The following is an 18,939-nucleotide window of genomic DNA, read 5'->3' as shown; positions in this document are numbered from 1 at the left end:
CGCGCTCTGTTATCCCCGAACGCAAAGTACTCTGTCGATCGCGTGACGCTTAAAATGTATAGCATTCCCGCAGGCACTCGCATATCTAACCATGATAATCTTTTTCTGGGAAACATCCCAAAAATAGTAATACCAGCATTTGTGGACAACGAATCATTTTCTGGGAATGCTAAAAAAATTCTTTGTGTTTCAATCACTATAATGTGAATTATGCCGCCTTATATTTGGACGGTCAACAGATACCTGCAAAACCGTTTCAGCCTAATTTTCAAGACAAATCGGCTGTTCGTGAATATATGTTGCTCGTACACATTTCGGGGAAGCAAAAGGCTGACAACGCTTTATCCGTGGATCGGTCAGAATTTTTGAACGGGTAAAATCGCTTTTGATTTATCGCCGGATCAAGAGCCTGGCGGCCATTTCTCTCTAGTGAAAACTGGAAATCTATGAGCTGAAATTAGATTTGCTGAGCCGGTGCTTAACACTATTAACATGATTGTGTATTCCGTCCATGAAAATATTATTAAAAGAAACAATAGAAGGGAGGTTTTATATGATTTTCAATAAAATGAATAATTATGAAATTACCTGCGTTATCAAAGCCGACTTTCACGCCCGACGCTTATTTAAAGGTGTATTTCCGTGCGATTTATTACCGGGAAATAAAATCATCGGCCAACCGGCGGCCTATATTGTAAATACGGACAATTCGTATCAGCGGGGAAAGCAATGGATTTTATTTATATTATAACCGAATGACGTATCTATTTTTTTTATAGTTATGGATTATCGCCCGCAAATGAAATATTTCCTGGTGAATTTATAAAATTTTTATCTAAAAATTCTAAGATTATAAGACTATAAGGTATCAAAACAGACAAATATAGGACGCCGTTAGTTCGGTCTGCGGACATTACTGCATCTATATCTTACATTGTATCACTAAAGGAATGTCTTTTGAAAATGTATTTAAAATATTTACGAATGATTTTAGAAAAAATGACCGTGTTGTACGCTCCTTTGTAATAAAGCGCATGAAACAATTATGTATATGTTGCTGTAATTATGCACAAACGTGCCTACTCTACTGCTTTATTGAAAAATGTACCATGATGCTTTGTAAATAAAATCACGTACGCATTCGATTTTTATTAAACATAATTTCGTAACAAAGCAAATTTCCTAACGAGACAAAATGTTTTCGCCGCTCTTAAATAACGTCTTAGGACATGTCCGAACATGCCTTTATCATGTCCGAACATACCCTGACGCTCTTCACAAAATGGCCGCCGTATTTCACAAAATGGGTGCTGAGGGCAAAAAATAAGGTAATATCATTTTATTTTTAAAGATATTAGGACGTGTCCGGGCATGTTTTGACAACTGTTTGCTATTGTCGCAGCTGCTCGTACATTAGGCTGACTATGTTTCGTTACACATGTATAAACATTGTGGACTTTTAAATTTGGTAGGTGTTTGTACAAATTGATGGACAGACAGCGTATTAGAAGATAGATACGTGTTATCGGCACCCGGGAAAGTTGGGTGTCGCAATTAGCTATTTTTAATATTTATAAATGCTACATATCTGTGTTAGATGCGGTGATCAAATATTTTGCTTAAATCACGTACGCCTTCGATTTTATTAAACAGGATCGTATATAATTAAAGCAAATTTCCATCGCAGGTCCTGCAGGATCTAACAAATGGACTGCGACACTCACCTTCCAGGACCTGTGGTGACATCATCAAAGATCCTTTAGCTTTAGGAAGATAGACGGATCAATTCGAAATTTTTAAAGATATTAAAACTTAATTAAATTACTGAAGCGATATCAGATCTAACACAATAATGGGCGGTGTTTAGGCGTGGTTTGGGGCGTGTGACGGGCGGCACTTTGGGAGGGACTGGGAGAGGCTGTGGGCGGAGTGGGCAGGGAAAGGGGCATGTCGACCTGTCACTTTTGATTTGATGAGATGTCCAGCCCTATACTACTTACAGGAGCACGAATATATACAGTGTAGGAAAGCGCAATGGTCCATCAGTGACGGAAGGTACGTGTCACTGAGGTTCCTGGCCTCGGTAAGATAAGAACCGGTAATTTTGTGTGTCAGCCGCAGCTAGTGCTCGCTGACACTGTTTCACTTAGTGTGGCTGTAAAGCCGATCCGGGCCGGTTCTTATTGGGAGCAGCCAAAGAGCAGGGTGGGTGGCTGTTCCCCACGTTCCAGGCCGGGTTTTGGCCTGGGGTTTAAAAAGAGTTGCATGAGAGCTGCCAGCTGGAAGCCAGGCGCCCTAAAGCCTGCTGTGGACCGCCAGGTGACCTGTTTCTTTCAGTTTTGTGGACTTTTGCTGTGTGAATTAACACCAGGGCTCTGCCAAGTATTGTGTTTTTTCCTGCCTTTTTTTGTGTGAATAAACACTGACTTTTGTTTATCAACCGTGGTTTTGCCTCTGTATTGCGTCCGCTTACCCTGCCTACCAGAGCAAATCCCTACAACAGGGACAGGAATATATACAGGAGCAGTAATGTATATAGGAGTAGTAATATATACAGGAGTAGGAATATATACAGGGACAGTAATATATACAGGAGTATGAATATATACATGGGCAGTAATATTACAGGAGTAGTATTATATACAGGTGCAGTAATATATACAGGAGCAGAATGATATACAGAAGTAGTAATATATACAGGAGCAGTAATACTGTATATACAAGAGCAGTAATATATACAGGAGTAGTAATATATACAAGCACCGTAATATATACAGGAGTAGTAATATATACAGGGGCAGTAATATTACAGGAGTAGTATTATATACAGGTGCAGTAATATATACAGGAGCAGAATGATATACAGAAGTAGTAATATATACAGGAGCAGTAATACTGTATATACAAGAGCAGTAATATATACAGGAGTAGTAATATATACAAGGACCGTAATATATACAGGAGTAGTAATATATACAGGTGCAGTAATATATACAGGAGCATAATGATATACAGGAGTAGTAATATATACAGGAGCAGTAATACTGTATATACAGGAGCAGTAATATATACAGGAGCAGTAATACTGTATATACAGGAGCAGTAATATATACAGGAGCAGTAATATATACAGGAGTAGTAATATATACAGTAGTAGTAATATATACAGGAGTAGGAATATATACAGGGACAGTAATATATACAGGAGTATGAATATATACATGGGCAGTAATATTACAGGAGTAGTATTATATACAGGTGCAGTAATATATACAGGAGCAGAATGATATACAGAAGTAGTAATAATATATACAGGAGCAGTAATACTGTATATACAAGAGCAGTAATATATACAGGAGTAGTAATATATACAAGGACCGTAATATATACAGGAGTAGTAATATATACAGGGGCAGTAATATTACAGGAGTAGTATTATATACAGGTGCAGTAATATATACAGGAGCAGAATGATATACAGAAGTAGTAATATATACAGGAGCAGTAATACTGTATATACAAGAGCAGTAATATATACAGGAGCAGTAATATATACAGGAGTAGTAATATATACAGTAGTAGTAATATATACAGGAGTAGGAATATATACAGGGACAGTAATATATACAGGAGTATGAATATATACATGGGCAGTAATATTACAGGAGTAGTATTATATACAGGTGCAGTAATATATACAGGAGCAGAATGATATACAGAAGTAGTAATAATATATACAGGAGCAGTAATACTGTATATACAAGAGCAGTAATATATACAGGAGTAGTAATATATACAAGGACCGTAATATATACAGGAGTAGTAATATATACAGGGGCAGTAATATTACAGGAGTAGTATTATATACAGGTGCAGTAATATATACAGGAGCAGAATGATATACAGAAGTAGTAATATATACAGGAGCAGTAATACTGTATATACAAGAGCAGTAATATATACAGGAGTAGTAATATATACAAGGACCGTAATATATACAGGAGTAGTAATATATACAGGGGCAGTAATATTACAGGAGTAGTATTATATACAGGTGCAGTAATATATACAGGAGCAGAATGATATACAGAAGTAGTAATATATACTTGAGCAGTAATACTGTATATACAGGAGTAGTAATATATACAGGGGCAGTAATATTACAGGAGTAGTATTATATACAGGTGCAGTAATATATACAGGAGCAGAATGATATACAGAAGTAGTAATATATACTTGAGCAGTAATACTGTATATACAGGAGTAGTAATATATACAGGAGTAGGAATATATACATGGGCAGTAATATTACAGGAGTAGTATTATATACAGGGGCAGTAATATATACAGGTGCAGTAATATATACAGGAGCATAATGATATACAGGAGTAGTAATATATACAGGAGCAGTAATACTGTATATACAGGAGCAGTAATATATACAGGAGCAGTAATACTGTATATACAGGAGCAGTAATATATACAGGAGCAGTAATATATACAGGAGTAGTAATATATACAGTAGCAGTAATATATACAGGAGCAGTAATACTGTATATACAGGAGCAGTAATATATACAGGAACAGTAATACTGTATATACAGGAGCAGTAATATATACAGGAGTAGCAATATATACAGGAGCAGTAATATATACAGGAGCAGTAATACTGTATATACAGGAGCAGTAATATATACAGGAGCAGTAATATATACAGGAGCAGTAATATATACAGGAGCAGTAATACTGTATATACAGGAGCAGTAATATATACAGGAGTAGTAATATATACAGGAGCAGTAATACTGTATATACAGGAGCAGTAATATATACAGGAGCAGTAATACTGTATATACAGGAGCAGTAGTATATACAGGAGCAGTAATACTGTATATACAGGAGCAGCAATATATACAGGAGTAGTAATATATACAGGCATAGTAATATATACAGGAGCAGTAATACTGTATATACAGGAGCAGTAATATATACAGGAGCAGTAATATATACAGGAGCAGTAATACTGTATATACAGGAGCAGTAATATATACAGGAGCAGTAATACTGTATATACAGGAGCAGTAATACTGTATATACAGGAGCAGTAGTATATACAGGAGCAGTAATACTGTATATACAGGAGCAGCAATATATACAGGAGTAGTAATATATACAGGAGTAGTAAATCTGCAGTAAAGCTTCTTGTGGCTGAGATCCCCATGCACAGTGCGCTAGTGTTATGTGTGTAGGACTCTCCAGATGGTGGCTTTACCATAGTTGGATCATCAAGTCAGTGTCACGGCTGAGGATGGGGAAAACCCTCAGCCGTGCGATGCCAGAAGATGTTAATTGTTGCTCGGCCAGAACGACAGAAATAGGGAGCAGGTAACCTCCTAGAGCTTCCCTAATCTGACCCTGACTCCTAGCTGCATGAGCCGCCCTTAAGGGTAGGAGTGCTCATGCTCAGGAACCTCGGATCCTTACTGACCCTCCGCCGATCCCTGAGCTAGGAGCTGGGTAGACAGCCCGTTCCTCCTGGACACGGAGGAACAGGAGTCTCACTGGCCAAGCTGCAAGGAAAAGGGGTACAAAAACAGACCTATGGATATGGCAGGTGAACTGCACTAGTTCCACCTACCTGCCACAGCCTTGCTGACTGGGTCCCTGTGCTGACACGCTGATGTCCACACCATACTTAAATGGACACAGCCAACACACATACAGACAGGAACCCAGATCCATAGCTGCATTAAATAACAAAAGGAATACAACATCAACTTAACGTATAAACATCTATGACCACAAGGGTGGCCCTCACTGGCAGATGGTATAAGGGACCAGGAGGATGCCTCCAGCTTACAACCAAGGCTGTAGTACCCCTCAGACATTAGGTCTCAACTGAGGCTATATAGCCCAAAGTGGCCACACCCACACAGACACACAGTGGAAAGGGAATAAACCCTTCCAACACCAAGGAGGGAAGTGAACCCACTTAAAGGGAAAGTGCATACATAACTAAACCTCATACACCACAAACTGGGAAAGTGCACACATAAATATCACACCGCACCAGTTACCGCCAGCAACGGCATGCGTGGCAATCATGTCCTGGGAATCAGCCAGCAGGCCGAGACACTGCCACACACGCACACAATACTACACGTTGCCACAGGCAACCACAAGTGACGGAAAGTGTAACAGTGCACACCATACAAACCAAAACAGGAGCAACCGCATGCACTTGGCAGCAAGCTGCCTAGCAACCGCTCAGGATGCTATACCGCCAAACACAATCTTGCTGCCAGCGGCAACCACACGTGAGGAAACAAAAAATTAGCCCTCACCATGTAGTTGACAACTACCAAACCGCAGGCATCCACATGCGGGTCCAGAGTCACGACCATGACCATGGTCGTGACAGTCAGAAGAACCATGTCCATGGTCCCTTAACCAGAATAGACCTAGTCCAAGGGACTACCCCAGACTATGTTTTGTCTTTGGGGTCTATGGATACAAATGTACCAGCTTGGTTGATATCATCATCCAATGGGCAGCGGGAATAAAGGAGAATAAAGCAGATTGTAGGACCTACATCCTACAACTCTTCTCCTGAAAAGCATGGGTAGGAAGTACTGGGGTCCATAAGTAACTTTCTGGTTCTTCTGGCCATGAATGTTGGGGCATGGGGTGGTGTGAGCTAGTCCATAAAAAAAATATCCCTTCTTCAGTATTTACATCCCTGACAAAAAACCCAGGAGAAAAACTGAAGTGAAGCCTGAATAGAAAGTCAATACTCTGTATCAATATTTACTTTTATGAGTCTCCAGTACATTTGATGTGACATTTGTTCTTTGTTCTTCTTCAGACTCCAAAATTAGCTTCATCTGTTACATAGTCCATGGCTCCTCAGGTCTACATTTATGTGTCATGCTGCCATATTATTTTACTCCACATATTATCTTCTAGAAGTACATGCGCTGGAACTTCTCACAGCACAACCTAAAATGCATGGGGACCAAAGTGCATTATGGGCATCTTGAGAATAAAAAGTCCCATCAATGTGTGTTTTATAGTCCCAGTTTGGAACTACAATGGTCTGTGGTGGGCACCTCTTTTCAGTCTCTCCTGGCCATGGTAGGTCCACGTCCTCAATGGCATGCTCATACATTTTGTAATTGAGCCAGGCAGTGGTGTACATAGAGAAGTAAGGACCCATAGCAAGGATCAAACCAGGCCCCCCACATAGGACAGAAGGGTTTCCGCCTAAACCTTGGGCCATTTTTCCACTGCTTCATTTGCTAAAAGTTGTTCCTTTAGAGGGTAGAGTCCTGACCAAGTTCTCACCTCCAGTAGAAGAGGAGATAATCTCAACTAAGACTGGGCCCCCTCTTGCCCTGGGCCTCATAGCAGTCGCATGGTCTGCCGCTATGGTAGTTACACCCCTGGAGCCAGGTTGAAACAATGCCTTTAAACAGCATTAAAAGGGTATGTCTGAGTTCATAATAAATGTCTATATTGCTTAAAAGCATCTAAAATGAAAAAAGAGGCAACTTAGTCTTTATTAAAAAAATCTCCTCCCGTTTTGTGTATACAGCTCCTATGTAAGTGTATGTCTTCCCATGGGAACAGACAAAATATCCCTAGATGGCAACCATGCTCCCTATTATCTCTCGCCGCCTTCTTACTAATATTATTAACGTATGTTTGTAGAAAAAGACAAGAGTGTGATGCAAAATCTGACTATACAGGATGTGTTGTAGAGACACAACACAGAAAATGACTTGCATACTGCTAAAAGTTTAAAATTTTTATTGTAAACATGGTGTGGGGCTTTGCTGTGGTAGACAGGCTAAGCGGACGCAGTATAGAGGCACCAACCAGTTCTTAAATCAAACAGTTCAGTGTTTATTCACACTCTAGGCAAGTTCATAAACAAAAAGTCACCTTTTGGGTTTGGTGTTAGTTCACACCCTGCCTGCAGTTCTGCCTGAAGGAGTCCATGAACAGGCTTTAGGCGGCCTGTTTCCCCTCACACTGGTCTCAGCTCTCTAAGCCCGGTACATGCCTCAGATCCCAATACAGAGATCCCCTGCTGCTGATCCCAGCTGTCTTTTAAAGGCAGCTAGGTGTTGCCAAAACCCTGACCGACACCTGAGATTCAGTCTGGTGTTTGACCCCACCTGGCCGCTAATCAGTCCAGCAGCACACAATAGGAGGAAAATACCTGCCTCCTCATACAACTCCCTTTACTGTGTCACATACCCCCCCCCCTTTGTTCAACCTCGAGGGGGTGGACACACACCAGACAATGCACCCAGGCCAGGGCATCTGCGTTTCCTGGCAACCGGCCTGCTTTGTGTTCTACCGAGAACTTAAAGTTCTTTAAGGATAAGAACTTTTTGGTGACCCGAGCATTTCTGTCCTTGGCCTGGCGCATCCACTTGAGAGGGGAACTTTCTCCCCAACAGATAATAGCGGAGAGACTCGAGTGCCCACTTGATGGCCAGGCACTCTCCACTATACTATGCCTGGTCTCGGCTGGGGTGAGCTTGCGGCTGAGGAAGGCAACTGGATGCTCCTCCCCGTTGACTTCCTGAGAGAGTACAGCACCTAGGCCTACTTCGGAGGCATCTGTCTGTACCATGAACTCCGTCTTGAAGTCGGGCGTCACCAAAACCGGTGACCCAAAGAGGGCTGTCAAAGCGGAAAAAGCCTCTTCTGCCCGATCATCCCAGCGAACCATTACTGATTTTCGTCCCTTCAAGAGTTCTGTCAATGGTGCGGCTAGAGTAGCAAAGTGGGGGACAAACCCCATGTAATAGCCCACCATTCCCAGGATTGACTTTACATGCCTAGTGGTGACAGATCGGGGCCAATTCTGTATCGCCTCTATTTTGTTCAGTTGGGGTTTGATGACTCCGCGCCCAATGACATACCCCAGGTACTTCGTCTTTTCTAACCCTACCGCACATTTTTTTGGGTTAGCTGTTAGTCCAGCCTTCTGAAGGGAGTCCACTACGGCCTGCACCTTGGGTAGTTGACACTCCCAGTCGGTACTATGAATGACAATATCGTTCAGGTAAGCCGAGGCGTACTTACGATGGCGACAAAGCACAATGTCCATTCATTAGTCATTGAAACATGGTGGGGGCGTCATAAAGGCCAAAGGGTAACACCTTATACTGATACAGCCCCTCAGGGGTGATGAAGGCAGTTTTTTCTTTGGCAGTCTCCGTTAAGGGCACTTGACAGTATACCTTGGTGAGGTCCAAGACAGAGAAATACCAGGCTTGTCCTAACCGCTCGATTAGCTCATCCTCCCGGGGCATGGAATACGCATCAAATTTAGAAATCTCATTTAATTTTATGAAAATCAGAACCGTAATGTACCGTCTGTCTTGGGTATTAGAACTATAGGACTGGTCCACTCACTTTTAGACTCCTCGCTAACATCCAGCTGCAGCATTAGCTGCACTTCCTCCGAGATGGATTTTCGCCGAGCCTCGGGCACCCGGTATGACTTTTGACTGGGGCTCGGTGACAATATCATGCTGGAATATGGAAGTGCGTCCAGGGAGTTCCGAGAACACATGCGTGTTCTGACTAATGAACTCCCTGGCCTCCTGAGCCTGTTTAGAGGAGAGGCTGTCAGCAATTCTTATTGTGACAACCGCTTCCCCTGCAGCAGAGGGGCCGAAACCTCTTCCCCTAGAGAAACAGATCACGGTCTGTCCTCAGCGCAGGTATCCCTACCCTTCCAAGGTTTTAGTAGAATAACATAGTAGACCAGCTCTGGCTTTCGCCGTCCTGGCTGGTGTACCTTGTAGTTTACATCTCCAACTTTCTCTATCACCTCGTAGGGCCCCTGCCACCTAGCCAAGAACTTACTGTCCACTTTCGGTACCAAAACCAAGTCCCGATCACCCAGGTTAAAGCTCCGGACTCGAGCCTGTCGGTTATAGATTCGACTTTGGGCTCACTGAGCAGCCTCCATATGTTCCCGAACCAGAGGCAACACGGTCTCTATCCGTTCTTGCATCTGCGTGACGTATTCAATAACACTTTTATACGGAGTGGGCTGGTGTTCCCACGTCTCCTTGGCTACGTCCAACAGCCCGCGAGGATGTCTGCCATATAGCAGTTCGAAGAGCGAGAACCCAGTAGAGACTGGGGCACCTCTCGCACTGCGAACATAAGCTAGGGCAGGAGGAGGTCCCAGTCCCTTCCATCTTTGGACGCCACTCTTTTTAACATATTTTTTAAGGTTTGGTTAAACCTTTCTACCAGACCGGCCGTTTGCAGATGGTAAACGGACGTCCGTAACTGTTTTATGTGCAGCAATTTGCAAGTTCTCTCATGACCTTGGACATGAACGGGGTCCCATGGTCCGTCAAAACGTCTTTGGGTAGCCCTACGCAGGAAAATATCTCCATTAAGTCTTTAGCTATGAGTTTGGCCGATGTATGCCGCAGTGGTACCGCCACCGGGTAGCGTAGTCTAGGATGACTAAAATGTGTTGGTACCCTCTACACTCTTCCACCTCTCTAAACACACTGGGCCAGTAAAACCGCTGTAGTATATGTCCTGTGTTTTCTGCAATCCCAGATCACCCCCGAGAACATGTTGGTGCGCTAGATCTAGTACCAGTTTGCGATAAGCTTTGGGCACCACCAACTGTTCAATAGTTGGTTGACCCAATACAGCAAATCATGGAGGACCATAAAATGTGGAAATATCGAATCGTCCCCCGGTTGTTGTGGTTCTCCATCGATCATTAACACCTTCTCCCAGGCTCGGGATAATGGGTCCCGGTGTTGTGCTGTACCAAAATTATCACCAGAGACATTCAGGTCTGCCAATTCAAGGCCCGGCGGCAAGTCCTCCACCTCCCCAACCATCACCTTTAGCGGGGTTGTTTCCCCCTCATCCACCGTTGGCCCTTCGGCCTCGAGTTCCCAGGGTTCTGGCCTCCCACCTGAGCAAGGCCAATCCACTGGGGCTATCCCTGACTCTTGGGGGCCGGTAAGTCTCATAACTGGCCACGGGAAGTCTCTTCCTATTATCAGTTCAAGCTGCCGGCTTTCTCAATGCGCCTGCGCCGAATACTGAACGGGACGGTGCAGGCGCGAGATTTACACGGCAGACAGGGCCAGCAGGAGAACTAACGCTGGCCTGGCCCTGTCAATTAAGACAGATGGGCGTAGAAATGAGGTGGGCGAACGGAGCCTCTAAGAGCAGGTGCAACGCCCCCCTGCTCCTAGAGGCTCATTTGCATATAATAAAAGTTAAAGTTAAACGAAAACGGGGGCATACTTAAATAAAAGTTACATTCAGGTGTAGTTCTGCTTTTACTGTACAATGTGATTATCAAAGATGCTTGTCACTAGAGAATAAGACGAGGTATAAAACGTGCCGCTCTTATGAAAAAAACTTGGATTATAGGCAGCAAAAAGAAGAAAATGATATTCACTTAACCCTGAACAAGCCGCGGACATGACAGCTGAGACACAGAATACAAAGGGTCACATTATACAAGACCTTACAGCGAGAGCCTGCAGATTACTGCCCCGGAGATGAGCCACTGAACATGCAGGAATTTACAAAATGCATATTACTTGCTGGTTATTTATATGGAAAATGTTCACCGAGCGTCCGACGGTTTATTTCTCCTCTAATCTCGAATTTCTAGTTATTGCGATAAAGTCCATGAAGCTTTTCCCTCCTGGATGCGATAGATATAATCAGTGTACACCTGGAGAGGGAAGAGCAAGCAGGGACTGTGCATTGCTGGGAAGCCTGGGTGACTGTGTGACTGTCACCTGGGTGGCGGCTAAAAATTCCTGCTATACAGTGCCTTTAAACCCTTAGGGACCGGGCTCATTTTCACCTTAAGGACCAGAACATTTTTTGAAAATCTGACCAATGTCACTTTATGTGTGGATAACTTTAAAACGCTTTTACTTATCCAGGCCATTCTGAGATTGTTTTCTCATCACGTATTGTACTTCATGACAGTGGTAAAACTGAGTAAAAAAAATACATTTTTATTTATAAAAAAAATCAAAATTTACAAAAAAATATGAAAAATTTGCTAATTTCCAAATTTCAATTTCTCTACTTTTATAATAGATTGTAATACCTCCAAAAATAGTTATTACTTTACATTCCCCATATGTCTACTTCATGTTTGGATCATTGTGAATGCCATTTTATTTTTTGGGGACGTTAAAAGGCTTAGAAGTTTAGAAGCAAATCTTTAAATTTTTCATACAATTTCTAAAACCCACTTTTTCAGGACCAGTTCAGGTCTGAAGTCACTTTGTGAGGCTTACATAATAGAAACCACCCCAAAATGACCCCATTTTACAAACTACACCCCTCAGGGTATTCAAAACTGATTTTACAAACGTCGTTGACCCTTTAGGTGTTCCACAAGAATTAATGGAAAATAGAGATAAAATTTCAAAATTTGTTTACGGGCTGTACGGGCACACAGCAGGGCGCAGAAGGAAAGGAATGCTATACGGTTTTTGGAATGCAGATTGTGCTGGACTGGTTTTTTGACACCATGTCCCATTTAAAGCCCCCCTGATGCACCGCTAGAGTAGAAACTCCAAAAAAGTGACACTATTTTGGAAACTATGGGATAGGATGTCAGTTTTGTTGGTACTAGTTTAGGGTACATATGATTTTTGGTTGCTTTATATTACACTTTTTGTAAGGCAAGGTAACAAGAAATAGCTGTTTTGGCACCGTTTTTATTTTTTGTTATTTGCAACATTCATCTGACAGGTTAGATCATGTGGTATTTTTATAGAGCAGGTTGTCATGGACGCAACAATACCAAATATGACAACTTTTTTTGGATGTTTGTTTCAGTTTTACATAACAAAGCATAAAAAAATAAAATGATTCTTTAGTGTCTCTACATTCTGAAAGCCATCGTTTTTTTTATTTTTTGGGCGACTTTCTTGTGTAGAGGTTCATTTTTTTCGGGATGAGATGACGGTTTGATTGGTACCATTTTGGGGTGGATATGACTTTTTGATTGCTTGGTATTAAACTTTTTGTGATGTAAGGACACAGTGTTTTTTTTTAACGGTGTTCACCTGAGGGGTTAGGTCATGTGATATTTTTATAGAGCAGGTTCTTACGGACGCGCCGGAACAGCCTGCCGGACTCCCCTGCCGCTAGTGTGAAGCTAGCCTTAAATGTATTTTATTGGGATTTTATGTGATAAACCAACACAAAGTTAGCCATTTGCAGACACGGCTGTCGGTTTTGGTGGACGGCCATGTCTTGGTATGTTTGCAGTTGTGCCATACTCCTTCCATTTAAGGATGATGGATTGAGATGTTCAGAGCTTGGGATATTTTTTAAAATCTAAACCTGCTTTACACTTCTGCACAACTTTATCCCTGACCTGTCTGGTGTGTTCCTTGGTTTTCATGATGCTGTTAAATCACTAATGTTCTCTATCAAACCTCTGAGGCCGTCACAGAACAACAGCTGGGGTTATACTGAGAATAAATCACACACAGATGGACTCAATGTACTAATGAGGTCTGAAGGCAATTGGATTTTATTTAGGGTTATCAGAGTACAGGGGCTGAATACTAATGCACACCACAATTTTCAGATTTTTATTTATTAAACATTGTGAAAAACATGTATCATTTTCTTTTAACTTCACACAAACTTGCTACTTTGTATTATCGGTCTATCACATAAAATCCCAATAAAATACATAAAAGTTTGTGAGTGTAATGTGAAAAATGTGTAAAAGTTCAAGGGGTATAAATATTTTTTCAAGGCACTGTATCTAACCAGGGGTTAGGTAAAGGGTCAGGAGTGTAAATGAGTGGACTATTCTGTACCTGCAAATTCCTCCAGTTTCTTCGCATTTAATGTAACATATCTAGCCTTTGGGTTCCAAATTTGGGGATTTCATCTATGTCTCAATTTTTGGGTTTGGTCTGAATTTTAAATTCTGGGGTCTGATTAGGGATTTTTATCTGAGGTCTGCATTTTGGGGTCTCATCTAGGGTCTTATTGTTTGGGTCTGGTGTGGGGTTGAAGGTCTGATCTCGGGTCTTTTGGTTTGGTCTGAGGTCTGAATTTTGTGGTTTGATTAGGTCTTTGACATGAATTTAGGGTTGAGTCTGAATTAAAGGGGTTGTCCTGTTTTTGTAGAAATTGTAATTTTAACAGCAAATGGCAGCTGAGGTCTTATAATATGGCAGGATACAGGGAATATCTGGAAAAATTGTATAGTCCGACAGACCCCATGCCAAGACAAGCCACATACCAAGAATCCCCATTCCTGGGCCTATTGCAAAATCTTTAACAACCCCTTCCCCTTAGGCCTCATGCACTCGACCGTTGTGTTCCGTTCCGCAAAATGGGGTTCCGTTGTTCCGTGATCCGTTTCCGTGGGTCTTCCTTTATTTTTGGAGGACCACCAGACATAAAGGAAAGTAAAAAAAAGTCTAAAACAGGTTTGCCATGCAAATGATAGGAAAAAAAACGGACACGGACGCGGATGACAATCTTGTGTGCCTCTGCGTTTTTTAGTGGTCCCATTGACAGTTTGTATGATTATTTGATAGGACACACAAATTGTAAATAAAGAATCTGGAATTTGAAGTTTAAATCTCATTATAACACATTGATACATTGTTCTACCAAATGTTACTAAATAATAAAAGTTTTGTGTCATCTGAGATTCTTAGGTTCCGTAAAATCAATTTATTGCAATTAAACAGGAAACGACTGGGAATATCGTATGATATCATTTCTAAATGTAACAATCATATTATAACTAATTATAATAATAATAATCACAGCAATAAAGATGATTATGTCAATGTATTTTTATACTTCACTGACTTTCCTGGCACTTTTACATCTAGTTGTAAAGAAAAGTGACTCCCACAGAAAATATCTTCTATCAATTATTGTAGGATTTACATTTTATATTTCCTGTTACTCAATTAGTGTCAATGTATTCAACAGCATCTTATCATCATCACTCACATCAGCGACATGTTCAGCTATTATAATTTTCCATGAAACCCAACACTTCCACTTGGGGTACAGGGAATGACACTGACACTTGAGGTATAGGATAGTCACACTGAAACTTGGGGTACAGGATAATGACACTGACACTTTGGGTACAGGATAATAACACTGACACTTGGGGTACAGGATAGTCACACTGAAACTTGGGGTACAGGATAATGACACTGACACTTGGGGTACAGGATACTGACACTGACACTTGGGGTACAGGGAAATGACATTGACACTTGGGGTATAGGATAGTCACACTAAAATTTGGGGTACAGGATAATGACACTGACACTTGGGGTACAGAATAATGACACTTGGGGTACAGGATAATGACACTGACACTCGGGGTACAGGATAATGACACTGACACTCGGAGTACAGGATAATGACAATGACACTTGGGGTACAGGATAATGACACTGACATTCGGGGTACAGGATAATGACACTGATACTTGGGGTACAGGGAAATGACACTGACACTTGGGGTACAGGATAATGACACTGACACTTGGGGTACAGGATAATGACGCTGGCACTTGGGGTACAGGATAATGACGCTGACACTTCGGGTACAGGATAATGACACTGACACTCGGGGTACAGGATGATGAAACTGACACTCGGGGTACAGGATAATGACACTGACACTCGGGGTACAGGATAATGACACTGACACTCGGGGTACAGGATAATGACACTGACACTCGGGGTACAGGATAATGACACTGACACTCGGGGTACAGGATAATGACACTGACACTCGGGGTACAGGATAATGACGCTGACACTCGGGGTACAGGATAATGACGCTGACACTTGGGGTACAGGATAATGACGCTGACACTTGGGGTACAGGATAATGACGCTGACACTTGGGGTACAGGATAATGACGCTGACACTTGGGGTACAGGATAATGACGCTGACACTTGGGGTACAGGATAATGACACTGACACTTGGGGTACAGGATAATGACACTGACACTTGGGGTACAGGATAATGACACAGACACTTGGGGTACAGGATAATGACACTGACACTCGGGGTACAGGATAATGACAATGACACTTGGGGTACAGGATAATGACACTGACACTCGGGGTACAGGATAATGACACACTGACACTTGGGGTACAGGATAATAACACTGACACTTGGGGTACAGGGAAATGACACTGACACTTGGGGTACAGGATGATGACACTGACACTTGGGGATCAGGATAATGACACTGACACTTGGGGTACAGGATAATGACGCTGACACTTGGGGTACAGGATAATGACACTGACTCGGGGTACAGGATAATGACACTGACTCGGGGTACAGGATAATGACACTGACACTCGGGGTACAGGATAATGACACTGACACTCGGGGTACAGGATAATGACACTAACACTCGGGGTACAGGATAATGACACTGACACTCGGGGTACAGGATAATGACGCTGACACTCGGGGTACAGGATAATGACACTGACACTTGGGGTACAGGATAATGACACTGACACTTGGGGTACAGGATAATGACGCTGACACTCGGGGTACAGGATAATGACACTGACACTTGGGGTACAGGATAATGACACTGACACTTGGGGTACAGGATAATGACACTGACACTCGGGGTACAGAATAATGACACTGACACTTGTGGTACAGGATAATGATGCCGACACTCGGGGTACAGGATAATGACACTGACATTCGGGGTACAGGATAATGACACTGATACTTGGGGTACAGGGAAATGACACTGACACTTGGGGTACAGGATAATGACACTGACACTTGGGGTACAGGATAATGACGCTGGCACTTGGGGTACAGGATAATGACGCTGACACTAGAGGTACAGGATAATGACACTGACACTTGGGGTACAGGATAATGACACTGACACTCGGGGTACAGGATGATGAAACTGACACTCGGGGTACAGGATAATGACACTGACACTCGGGGTACAGGATAATGACACTGACACTCGGGGTACAGGATAATGACACTGACACTTGGGGTACAGGATAATGACACTGACACTTGGGGTACAGGATAATGACACTGACACTTGGGGTACAGGATAATGACACTGACACTCGGGGTACAGGATAATGACACACTGACACTTGGGGTACAGGATAATAACACTGACACTTGGGGTACAGGGAAATGACACTGACACTTGAGGTACAGGATGATGACACTGACACTTGGGGATCAGGATAATGACACTGACACTTGGGGTACAGGATAATGACGCTGACACTTCGGGTACAGGATAATGACACTGACTCGGGGTACAGGATAATGACACTGACACTCGGGGTACAGGATAATGACACTCGGGGTACAGGATAATGACACTAACACTCGGGGTACAGGATAATGACACTGACACTCAGGGTACAGGATAATGACGCTGACACTCGGGGTACAGGATAATGACACTGACACTTGGGGTACAGGATAATGACACTGACACTTGGGGTACAGGATAATGACACTGACACTCGGGGTACAGAATAATGACACTGACACTTGGGGTACAGGATAATGACACTGACACTCGGGGTACAGAATAATGACACTGACACTTGTGGTACAGGATAATGACACTGACACCCGGGGTACAGGATAATGACACTGAGACTCGGGGTACAGGATGATGAAACTGACACTCGGGGTACAGGATAATGACACTGACACTCGGGGTACAGGATAATGACACTGACACTCGGGGTACAGGATAATGACACTGACACTTGGGGTACAGGATAATGACGCTGACACTTGGGGTACAGGATAATGACGCTGACACTAGAGGTACAGGATAATGACACTGACACTTGGGGTACAGGATAATGACACTGACACTCGGGGTACAGGATGATGAAACTGACACTCGGGGTACAGGATAATGACACTGACACTCGGGGTACAGGATAATGACACTGACACTCGGGGTACAGGATAATGACACTGACACTTGGGGTACAGGATAATGACGCTGACACTTGGGGTACAGGATAATGACGCTGACACTTGGGGTACAGGATAATGACACTGACACTTGGGGTACAGGATAATGACGCTGACACTTGGGGTACAGGATAATGACGCTGACACTCGGGGTACAGGATAATGACGCTGACACTCGGGGTACAGGATAATGACGCTGACACTCGGGGTACAGGATAATGACACTGACACTTGGGGTACAGGATAATGACACTGACACTTGGGGTACAGGATAATGACGCTGACACTCGGGGTACAGGATAATGACACTGACACTTGGGGTACAGGATAATGATGCTGACACTTGGGGTACAGGATAATGGCGCTGACACTTGGGGTACAGGATAATGACGCTGACACTTGGGGTACAGGATAATGACGCTGACACTTGGGGTACAGGATAATGACACTGACACTTGGGGTACAGGATAATGACACTGACACTTGGGGTACAGGATAATGACACTGACACTTGGGGTACAGGATAATGACACAGACACTTGGGGTACAGGATAATGACACTGACACTCGGGGTACAGGATAATGATGCTGACACTCGGGGTACAGGATAATGACACTGACACTTGGGGTACAGAATAATGACATTGACACTTGGGGTACAGGATAATAACACTATGCTATGGACAGTGGCATCTAAGGGGTTAAACAGCTGGGACCAACACTAGCAATAATCTCAGCTATTACAGCCGGGTATCCGCTGTGTGTTAAAGCTGACATTCGCTGCTGAAACTACCGCTATACCATAAATGTACGACACGGAGCGTTAATGTAATAACCGCCATGCCGTATATTTATGCCATTTTGTGTTAAGGGGTTA

Source organism: Bufo bufo, chromosome 6 (assembly GCF_905171765.1).
Source record: "Bufo bufo chromosome 6, aBufBuf1.1, whole genome shotgun sequence".
Taxonomy (NCBI): domain Eukaryota; kingdom Metazoa; phylum Chordata; class Amphibia; order Anura; family Bufonidae; genus Bufo; species Bufo bufo.
Note: the sequence above shows the minus strand (reverse complement) of the source record.